Genomic DNA, 11,989 nt, shown 5'->3' with positions numbered 1-11,989 from the left:
GGTCACTGGTATGCAGTGGATAGACAGTAACTTGTAATATACGGTTGTTTAGAATGGCATGTCTATTGAAGACAAGGTTTAGGCGACCAAGGTGCTGATCCAGCAGAATTTTAGGTTAGAGATAAGGCTAAATGATAGTAGATTAAATGGCTGCTTCTGACTCCACCAAAGATATTACAGATATAAAATAATTTCAGAGCTTAAAAATCTTAGCTCTGTCCCCATTAGAGAACCAGCAAACTTATAAAACTATGCTAAAAGAACCTCTTATCTTATAGAAAAAGTGTCAATAATCTTTACCTGAAACAAAGAGTTCCTTTGCTTAAATTAAAGCAGAATGTAAATTCATAACTTCATTATGAATGATATGTGAGTTAAGAAATTCAACAAGAAAGAGTGGAATCCAGGACATTGTAATGGGAATATCTGAATGAATCAAGAGGAACAAAAAATCATAAATCCACAAATTCTTTAAGACTCCCTTCCTAGCTGGGTAGCCCTTTCATATATCTTTGAGCCTGTATGGTTGTAGAGACTATAATGTTTTAATCTGATGCAGAAACACTTCAAGAGGATACTGTTCTTCACAAGATCCACAGTCAAATCCAGATGCATAGCTAGAATCAGACATCAGCAATCAGCATTCTCCATGCAGATGAGAACAAAATCTGGATTAGGAGAATATAGCATGGACACTGGAAGAATTGAAAGAATCTATCATCAGTCTATCTATCTACCTATCTATGTCTCAACAGAAATCTGGGGAATATTTTTAGGAATTGATTGAATTGATTTTAAGGATTTAAATCAAGAAGTAAGGGGCATCACATTGGATTGGACCAAATTAATCAATGTGGGTGCACTTATCAGATGATCTGGATTCAATAGGTTAGCTTGAGAGCTGTCAATGGCTTTCCCACTCGACTTGAAAATTTCTCCAATTTCTCTCCTCATACATTCCCTTTAGTGGGGTTTTCTTCAGGTTTTGCAACTATTCTCAGAATTTTATCCAAGCCCCAAAATAGCAAGTTTCCTCAGGGTAGAAGGTGTTGCAGTCTGCTCACCCGTCTGAGACTCTGAGGTTCTGAGCTTCTCCCAATGCCAGTGTCTTAAGCCATTTAGTTATCTCTAGAGTTTTCCACTACCTTCAAGTAGATAACTTGTGTATTTTTAAAAATAAATTTTCTACTTGCTCTATGAGGAAGCATTGGTCTGCTGGCTAACATTTTCTAACTGAAAACAGAATTTGAAGATATGTATTTAATTTCAGTATATCCAAAGGGAATTGTAAGTGAATTAAAAATAAATTAGCATCAAAAAGATGAGTATAGTCATCTTTATCTTAATCAGACTTTATGCTTCTTTTAGCATAAAGAGAAGGAGAAGGTGAGCACATCTAAGTATAAGAGACAGTTGCATCATGTTTGATTAAAAATTTGGTTCTTATTTTGTTGAAGAATTACTCACAGTTAGAAGAACCAGTACAGATGATTGTAGGAAGGGACACCTCTGCTTATTTTACCCTCCATAACAATTAATTTGCTTGTGTTTGTTGAACTTACTTTTCTGCACTTATAAGAATCGCAAGTGATTGAAACTTAGAAACTCTTTTTCCCAGACTCTGCAGCCAGCAGATTCAAATTTAGGTTATACTAAAGAGAGATATTCACAGAATAAGAGATAAGTAGAAGAGAGGCAAAAATGGTTATTATGCATATTTATGCACTTCATGGGATGGTTGATATGTTTTGATGGAGGCATTTGAGTGTCCTCTTGAAAATCACACCATTTGGTCCCATAGGACCAGAGATCATTGCGGGCAGTTCCTTGAATTCCTTGTATTAGTTTGCTAGGGCTTCCATAATAAAGTACCACACGCAGAATGACTTTATTTTCTCACAGTTCTGGAGGCTAGAAGTCCAAAATCAACGTGTTGGCAAGGTTGATTTCTATTGAGGCTTCTCCCCTTGGCTTGCAGATGGCCACCTTCTTGTCATGTCTTCACATGATTTTTCCTCTGTGCATGCATATCCCTGGTGGGTCTCTCTGCTTGTCTAGATTTTCTCTTATTATAAGGACACCAGCCAAGTTATATTAGGGTCCACCCTAACAGCCTAATTTTAACTTAATCACCTCTTTATTGGCCCTCTCTCCAAATACAATCACATTCTTGGGTACTGTAGGTTAGAGCTTCAACCTATGATTTTGGGTGGGTACAACTCAGCCAGTAACTTTGGGTTTCTGATCATCAAAATGCTACCAGAGGCTTTACCCAAGCCTTTTCACACTTTTGTAAACCTCTCTTCCTTCTATTAACATGCTTCTATTTGATACACTTAGATTGGTTTTTGGCTTAACTTTGGCTGATAAAGAAGCAAATATATTTTTATTTTGAGTCAAGGACTCAATCAAGAAAACACTCTAGAAACTATCTAGAAGACTGTTGGCAAACATTTCTCAAAGGGCTAGATAGTAAATCTTTTAATTTTTATGGGCAAAGAGAAAGAATTAAGAATATTACTTAGGTATTTGTGTAGCCATTTCAAATGAACGATTTAACAATGTAAAAAACATTCTTTGTTTGTGGGCCAGATTTGGCCCCTGGGCCATAGTTTGCTAGTTCTTGATTTAAATTATTGGTTCGTTTCTAGATACAAAATTCTGAAGCACAAAGAGAAAAAAAAATCGATTGTTCAAGTCACAAAAACTATTGGGACAGCACTTCGTGAACAAAACCCAGATCATCTCTGTCATGCTGCTTCTTCATCTTAGGTTCTGTCATCTGCAGAATGTTATTCTCAGTAGTACAACCTATTGTGCAACGTGGATTTACCAACCACAGGAAAGGATTTGGATTTGTTGAATCAAACAAACGTGTATGCTATAAAAACACGAGAAGAGTGCATTCCTACTGGAATTTGGTTTAGACAATCTCTATAAGGAAGAAGTCACTTTAAGGAGTCTATGTTATCCCAAACATATGCACCTGCAGTTCCCCAGGCTAGTGCTCCAGTTAGAATGCTATAATAATATAGAGCTTATTTTTTTACATTAAATATATTTAGTGATGGTTTTATATATTCCCTCAGGTAATAATTTAAAGATATGTATTTTTGGACAGTATAATATACTCTTTATAGCACTGTGCTATATACACCTGAAAGAAAAGAAATAAACATGTATCAGTCCTTATCCATGTGGGTTAGCCATTTGGATAAAAAACCAAAATCATGCAACAGGTAAAAGCTGTCGCTTTTTCTATAACTGCTTGTTAAAAAAAGAAGGATAAGATATTTTCTCTCTGGTTTCTGTGCTTTTGTTTTCAAATGTGAACAAATGTACTCAATATGAAAAATAACGTTCTAAAATAATTTATTCTAACAATTATTCTTAGTCTCACATTTATACATCAATGTTCTTGGAACCACTAAAGCAAAAATTTATAAGTATTTCAGAATTATATTTTGATCTTCATTATAAAAAGATTCTGAGAAAAAACTCTATATGGAGAAGCTTTTGAATTTGTATAGATTTAACTTAAAATGTATCTTACCTATTAGTTGCTTTTCTTAAACTTATCTATATTTTAAGACATAATAGCTAGTTGAATGCTTTGTCTTCTCAAAGTAATAGTGTGTTATAATAGCCACTACTTTCCTAATTAATTTTCTAATTATGACTTGTACTCTCTGGCTTCAAGTTCTGCATTTCAGCCAAGCTGAACTAAATAATAGGGGATTTATAATGTTTTATATCCATACTAATGTACGGGATACAACCAGGAAGAGAGATGCTAAGGTAAAATGTTGAAATAAAAATTTTTTATATGAATTAAAATCTTATTTTTAAAGAAAATCATCTGTTGAAAAGATAATAGTTCTTATCATTTGTCCTTTTTTATTGTTGTTCTCTTTACCACTGTAAAATTATTTATAAAGTCCTAACAAAAATAGATTTAAAAGACCTTTTGAATATATAGGTCATTGTGTCAATGTTTCTATCTTCAAAAAGTAGACATAATTAACAATTTTTGTGTTTCTAAAAAATTTATTACTCTTAAAGACTTTTAAAGTGTAGGTTTTAAGTCTTCATATCTTGGGGGAAAGCCATATTCTCCTACAATTTGAAAAAATAAATACTGGATAGATGTTTTCTACTTTTTTAAAAACAACAACAAACAAGCAATGAATATATAAACTGACAAAGACTAGAGGACTAGGTATATCATGTTTTCCCTATGGGATACACTACTTATTAATGAGTTTCCTTGGACATGTTCCTTAAGTTCTCTAAGATTCAGTTTTATTTTATTTTTAAAATTAGAGTAGGATAGCTACCATATTGATTTTTCAAAATAAATATTTCACGAGTTTAGATATATGCATGTGTATATGTATTAAACATTTTGGGAATAGGCATGCTTTTAGTATATAAAAAGTATTCCCTGAATATTTCCTGACCATGTCCTGTGATTATTTTTGATTCAACCATTTACAGAATGGATGGTTGATAGTTGGATAGAAGAGAGAAAGTCAGAAAATGAGAAGATAAAAATGTATATACCTCGTACTTCATTACAGAACACTATATTAAGTGAACATCATTGGGGAAAGGGTAATGGACCTATTCTATAATATAAATGAGTTTTTTAAAATTAAGTAAAAGAAAAAAGTTTTTTAGATGCTTCTCTTTGATATCAAGTTGGATTAGATGTTTGAGGTGTTTTTATAAAAAAAGAAACTCATAATTATTCATATCTGCTTCTAGTAAGGTAAATTACCCTACATTTTAATAATTCCTTGTCCAGGAAAATGAAATGTAAGCTAGAATAATCAGAAAAAAAATAGGTTATTCCCAGATTATGTAACTGAACATGTAGAATATATAGAAAATCCAAAAGAATTTGCATATATATATTTATAAGTAGTTACACAAGGTAGCTGAATACAAAAGCAGTGAAAAAAATCAAGAGAATTTCTATATAATAACAACAAATAAAAATAGTATTATATAAAATACCATTTTTAAAAAGCACAAGAACATATCATATAAGTAGGAATAAATCTAATAAACACAGTACAGGACTTCTGGATAGGCAAATGAAAACTATAATTGAGAATAAAGAATATAGAGATGATAGATAGACAAATAGAAAGATGATAGATAGATAGTAGATAGCTAACAGATACTCCATGTCCATGGTTGGAAGATTGAGTATTATAAGCATTTTACTTCTTTCCAAATTGCTTTATAGAGTAATGCAAATCTGATAATTTCCAACACTTTAGTTTTTCATTTGTAAAAGTTGAGCTGATTCTAAAATATACACTGAAATGTATAGAGGGCCAAGAATAGCCAAGAAATCTTTCAAGAAGAACATCATTGGAGTATCTGTTGTACTAGTTAGCAGGAATTCTTTAAAAGCTGTCATAATTAAAAGAGTGTAATATTGCTGCTAGGTTAGACGAATACACCGATAGAACAGAATAGAAAGTTCGTGAATAGACTAACACATACATAGGCATTTAATATACAGTAATGTGGTAATACAGAGCACAGAGCAACATACCAAAAAAAACTCAATTAAGATGTTGCGTAGATACCTATATATTAAAAAAAGAAAACAACCTGACCCCAACCACACATAAAAATCAAGTCCAGATTGATTTTAAATCCAAATACTAAAGGAAAAATAATAAAATTTCTAGACAATTGTATAGGAAATTTTTTAACATCTTAAAGTATGGAAAGAATTTAACAAGACAATGAAAGCACTGTTTATAAAGGAAAAGATTGATACATCAAGCTGTATTAAATATAAGAAAACCTGTCATTCACTAGACACATTATATCTAATAAGGACATTTTAGTTACATTGTGGAAATTTGTTCTTATCCTTTAGAGGTTCATGGTGACATTTTTACAAATAAAAAGAGATATGATATCTTGGAACCTTGACTTTAAAATAATCCAATTGTGGGTAAAAGTGGATAGGGTTAAAGTGAAACTAGATTGTCCATGGAGTAATAATTCTTGAAGCTGGATGATGACAGATAAAGATTCATTATACTTTTCCCACAAATTATCCATCAAATGTTTGAAAATTTTCACAATAACATATTTAAATCAACAGAGTAGGAAAAATCACTTACCACACATATAATAGACATGGGCTCATACCCCAAATTGGTAAAGAACCCCTATCAGTCAGTAAGACAAAAAGATAAAAAACACATAGAAAGATGACTAAGAGACTTGAGCAAACACTTCACAAAAGAAGACATTCAGATTTCCAATAGACATAGGAAAGAAGATCAACATCAATAGTCATAAAGGAAATGTAAATTAAAATTACAGTGACAGACACATTCTGGCACAGCCACCAGAATGGCTAAAGTTTTTAAACATATTGACATACAAAGTGCTGGCAAGCATGTGGCACAAACAGAACATTCATATATTAATGATTGAAGTTTAAATTATTACTGACAGTCCTTGGGATCCCAGGCAGGCTTCCCGGGCCCCCAAACCAGAAAGGTGCTATGGATGGGATAACAGAATACTTCATTAGACAGAATGCCAAACACAGTAACTGTGTAATTTTTCCCCTGGAGGAGCTCTCCTTATATCAGCAATAAACAGAAAGAGATCATATTGATAAATGGTACCAGAATTTTCTACCTTTAAAATAATCCCAGTGGAAAAATTTTTAAATGTTACCAACCTCAAGAAACTTAAATGTTTTGATTTTGCTTTAAATAACATTGAAAAGATTGAAAATTTGGAAGGATCTGAAGGGCTAAAGAAAATTAACTTGATAAATTTCACTGGAGGCCTGAGCAACAGTAAAACCCTGCAGCACAGTCTCCATCTGAAGGAGTTCTTTTGCATGGGTAACCCACATGCTGACTTTGAACGTTACTGGAAGTTGGTGGTGGCAACTCCTTAACAATTAAAGTGTGGGATGATAAAGAGAGTTCAGAATGAATCCAAGAATGGCAGAATTTACCCATTAATTGGGGAGGAAAAGTTTATTGTTTCAAATGGGCAAATACAGAAAAGTGGTTCAGAGGAAACTAAGAACAGCATAAAAATAGATAAGAAAAGTAACCCTGGCTTTGACAGACATTGGCACACAGATATCGTCACCACTATCCTGTTTTCTTTAGTGAACAAAGAACATCAGACACTAGAAGTATGAAAAAAGGTCCCAACCAAAATAAATTAGATGAAAGCAAAGAATAACAGCATTCTGGTTTAAGCTTTCTTCAGTTTACTCCTGATTTTAGATGGGAAACTCTTAGACATGGAAAAATGATGGAAAGACCAAGACAAATTAACTATTACAAAGAAGGAGCGTAAACCACCGAGAACTTTGATCACTAAAGTTGGAAAAGCCCTAAAACTAAATGAGCCCAAACTTGATTTCTCTTGAAAGATGATGGAAGACAGAACCAGATCATCCTGGATCTTGCTGTCTATAGTTATAGGTAATTGATGTCAATGCGCAGTCAGTGTATGTGAGAGGAATTCTTAAGGGAAAGTCACATCAGCTTATATTTCCTAAAGAGCTCAAACCTCACAGCAACTCTGCTAGGAAATCTTTAGTAATCTGCATGCCCAAAGTAGAAAAAGTAACTAGGTGGTAGAAAACATCCAGGTCTTTGAAAACTACCTTGGACACAGGCAGAGAACAAACAAACAAAAGAAGCAAGCAAATTGAGAAACTAGTAGTAGATTCTAACATGCATGTATATCCTGATGTAGCTAATGTAGTTCAAGAGGAAAAACACACTCCTCAAAGCGTTCGATCTGAACCAAAATTATACCAAGTAATGAAGATCAACGCTTTGTTGTTAACCATGGATGCCTCCATTGATTTGAAACATTAGGCTGCATGGTCATTGACTGTGACCCAGGAGGCTCAGTTTTACTCAACGCAAAGAGTATATGCATAACATTTATGGGTTAGCAGAGTTATTTATCAATATTACTAATATAATGTTTTAACTCCTAACTTTGTATAGTACTACTTAAACTAGTTTAAAATTAAGATGTGTCCCTTGGGGAACGTGGCCACGATGGCAAAGTATGAAGACCATGAGCTCACCTCTTCCCACAGGCACACCAAAATCACAAGTACTTAGCAAATATTTATGAGAACAACTGAAGACTAGCAGAAAATATTTTCCAAAATAACAATATAAAGAAGGAACCACAAGGAGAAGGGAAGGAAGGGCAAAGATGCAGTATAGTCAAGATCCATACCCCCAGGTAAGTGACCCCCAAACTGGAGGATAATCACAACTGCAGAGGTTCTCCCCAAGGAGTGAGGGTTCTGAGCCCCACATTAGGCTCCCTAATCCAGGTGTCCTGCACTGGAAAGATGAGCTACAAGAATGTCAAGCTTTGGAGGCCAGTATGGTTTCAGTACAGGGGAGGTAGAGGGATACAGGAAAAATAGACCCCTCTCTTAAAAGGCATGCTCAAAATCTCACAGGCTCCAAGTCCCAGTGCAGAGGCAGTAATGTGAAAGGACCCTGGGCCAGACTCACTTGCTGATCTTGGAGAGTATCCTAGAGAAGGAAGAGGCAACTGGGGCTCCCCCTGGGGACATAGACACTGGCAGCAACCATTTAGGGGAGCTCATTCTATCATGAAGACACTGGTGTTGGCAAGCGCCATTTTGGAATCCTCCCTCTAGCTTATTAGTGCTGGAAAATGGCCTCGCCCACCAGCCTGTCTCCACAAGTACTGGGATGCCTCAGGCCAAGCAGTTGGCTGGGCAGGGACGAATACTGCATGATCTCACTTATATGTAAAAAACAAAACAGAACAAACAGAATGAAGACAGACTCATAGGTACAGGGAATGAAGAGGGTGGTTGCCAAAAGGGAGGGGATAGGGGAATGGGAAAATGAGGCAAAGGGGATTAAAAGGTACAGACCTGCAGTTATAAAATAAATAAGCCATAGGGATGTAATATACACAGCATAAGGAATGTAGTTGATAATATTATAATAACTTTGTATGGGGACAGATGGTTACTAGACTAATTGTGGTGATCATTTCATATTGTATGCAAATGTCAAATCATTATGTAGTATACCTGAAACTAACGTCAATTATATTTCAATAATTTTTTAAAAGTTTAAAAATGTATCTTAATATGCTATAGCTGATTATTTGTCTATATAAAGTGTTGGCTAGTAAAAATGCTCAAAGCGTTACTACCAACACTTTGCAGAACATTTTGGAGTCATCCATTGTATTTGAATACATGCATATCTTACATTTTAGCAGTTTTATTCTTTGTGTGTACCTGAGAGAAAAGCATAACAGAGAAGAGAATTAGAGAATTGTACAGCAAAACACTATTTCTAAAAAGACAAATAGGGAAAAAAGAAACGTAAATATAACTAAATATATACAAATATATTTATATATAGATCCTTCTATATAAGTGTTTATTAAATACCAATTAATCTACAGTGTTAAAATATATGGTATTATGTACCTATGGGGAGAAGGAGAGGAGTGTGATTAAGGGAGAACCAGGGGCATCAGGTGTTTTATTTATTGTCGTCTTCCTTCATAAGCATCCATGTTTTGATAATTTATGAGTATGTACATTTAAGTTTAGTGTTCTTTTTATGCGTGGTATACTTTAATAAAATATGCTTGGGAAAAGCGAGTTAGCTTAAAGTGCATTTAATAAGTGTGCGATGTACTTGAAATGTCAAGAAGTACAAATAAACAGTGCTTGGTATTTAAGGTGTCGTCGATACTTGGAGAATGATGGAAAAAATTTTTAAATGCCAATTTCCCTGGATTCTAATGGACACGGAGTTGTTTTAGTTTGGAGCTTTAATAATTCACTCATAAGTTAAGAGCAAGAGCCCTGCTTGATGTCTAAGAGGGTTATTCTACTTAAAGCATAAAGCAGCTTTGTAATGTTTTTCCTTAGCAGTTTTTGCTAAAAAAAATTTAAACTTAATCTTTAGATAGGAATTATTCTAATGTTTATCCCAGCTGTGTCTCAAAAAGTGCTAACTTTATTTGTGCCTTTTCTGAAGATCCAAAATCCTTAATCTAAACATATTGATTATTTTACCTTAATGACTATTCATCTTGTATATTTATTTGTAGCACTTACTACTTCATATTCTCTCTTATCTAATCCCTGACCATAATATTTGATCTCCTATTTGTCATGAGGGAAGCCTGATTTGTCTGTGTGAACCCAGTACCCAATATTAGCCAAAAAGGTATTACATGTTTTTAAAGATTCAATGTTGAGTGGTATCTAATCGGATTGGAATCAGGTCAATAATATTTTCGTAACCCTGAAGTTACTGTCTTCGATAATAAAGATTAAAAAATTCAAACCATCAATTTGGAAACCAAAACAAAAAATGCCTAAGTATTGCTGGGATAGATAGCTTTACTTTATAGTCTTATAGCAACAGAGTACTGCTTATTTAAAAGTATATATTTTTAAAAGAAGTTGAGGAGAGTAGTTGGAAATCATACACATTAGAGTCATTGAGCTACAGTTCACAGCTAGAAAGGAGTGATACTATCATCTCCTTCATTAAAAAAAAATTATTCTAGAAGTACCATTAAAAAAAAGGAAAGCTAGTTTAATGTATAGGAACTCAGTGTTTGATGTCTATTTAAGAGATATAATATGGAACATGAAGGATTATTTATACTACTAGTAAACACATTTAGAGTGCTGTATAAACTGAAAACTATAAAGGACTTCAATAAAGGGCTGTCACATTGATTATACATATATTGTATGTATATATACATATACACATTATACATCATGAGGAGCTTTCATATACATTATGACAAGTACTCCTTATTTCAACATAGCAAAGTGTGTATTTCTCTTATTCTGGAGATAATAAACTTGAGACCCAGATGGGTAGTGTTTGTCTAAGATCTTCTAGTGAGATGCCAAGGTGGTACTTTGTCTGTGCCTGAAACTGAATTAAGAAGTTTCATATAATATTTTATCTAATTACATACTTGCTCACCTCACACATATACCTACACATATACATGCCTGAGTCCATTATCATTACTCCAGTTTTACTGATGAGAAAATGAGACTTTTAAATTACATCACTTGAAAATTTAGAGTGAATTTTTAAGACTATAGATTAGTAGTAAGACCCGTCTGAGTTTGCACTCCTATTTCTGTCACCAGATACTTAAGCTCTTATAAGTGTATAACTTTACAAATATGATAATGTATTTAAACAATAGGGTTTCTGTGATAATTAATGAAATAATATACAAATAATGAGGTAGAGTACATGACAGTTTTTAATAAATGCTATTTATTTAAGATAATAATCTTTCATACTCACTAGAATAAAAACTGTTACTGAGGAGCCTTTGAATTATGGATATTTGGGGTACTTGCTATTATTTTATTGAATTTGCATAAATATATCTTCATTTTTTTCCTAGTTGCTTTAGCTAAATTATACATACTACTGCAGACTTACATTCTAAAAAATCTATTCAGAAGATAAGAGAACATACTCTGTAACTGACTGGTATTTTAAACTCTATTGAAAGGGAAGCAACAATGGCTAGTTTTAATTCATTCATGTTGTCAAAACGACTTATTATAATTTTGAAAAAAATTAACTTTACCAAGAAAGATCATAAAGTCTTAAGAAATATTTGAGAATAATAATTAAAAGTAACCAAAATAATATCTGAATAAGAGACTCATATTTTTGCTTAAATATGTGCATATATTTATAGATATATAAGAGTAAATGCTTATTTATTTTAAAAAGTATTTCTTCTTAAAAATATTTTATTGCTACTTGTAAAAGTTGTTATAGTTTTTGATGACCTGAAGTTGCTTATTATGGCATAGTCTCATTTCTTCTCCTTTAGAAGTACATCATTTATATACTTTTATATTTTTCAAGCTACATATGATTTTTACACAGACTGT

General features: G+C 33.2%; 2 pseudogenes; both read left to right on the top strand.

The window, feature by feature from the left end:
- Positions 1–3,996: 3,996 nt before the first annotated feature.
- On the top strand, positions 3,997–7,503 carry LOC149748702 (dynein axonemal assembly factor 11 pseudogene; annotated as a pseudogene).
- On the top strand, positions 7,267–7,892 carry LOC111179747 (dynein axonemal assembly factor 11 pseudogene; annotated as a pseudogene).
- The last annotated feature ends 4,097 nt before the right edge of the window (positions 7,893–11,989 follow it).

Source organism: Delphinapterus leucas, chromosome 7 (assembly GCF_059928025.1).
Source record: "Delphinapterus leucas isolate spDelLeu-1000000601 "Yukka" chromosome 7, BTC_Dleu_Yukka2, whole genome shotgun sequence".
Lineage (NCBI taxonomy): Eukaryota > Metazoa > Chordata > Mammalia > Artiodactyla > Monodontidae > Delphinapterus > Delphinapterus leucas.
This window is presented reverse-complemented; position numbering and strand designations above follow the sequence as displayed.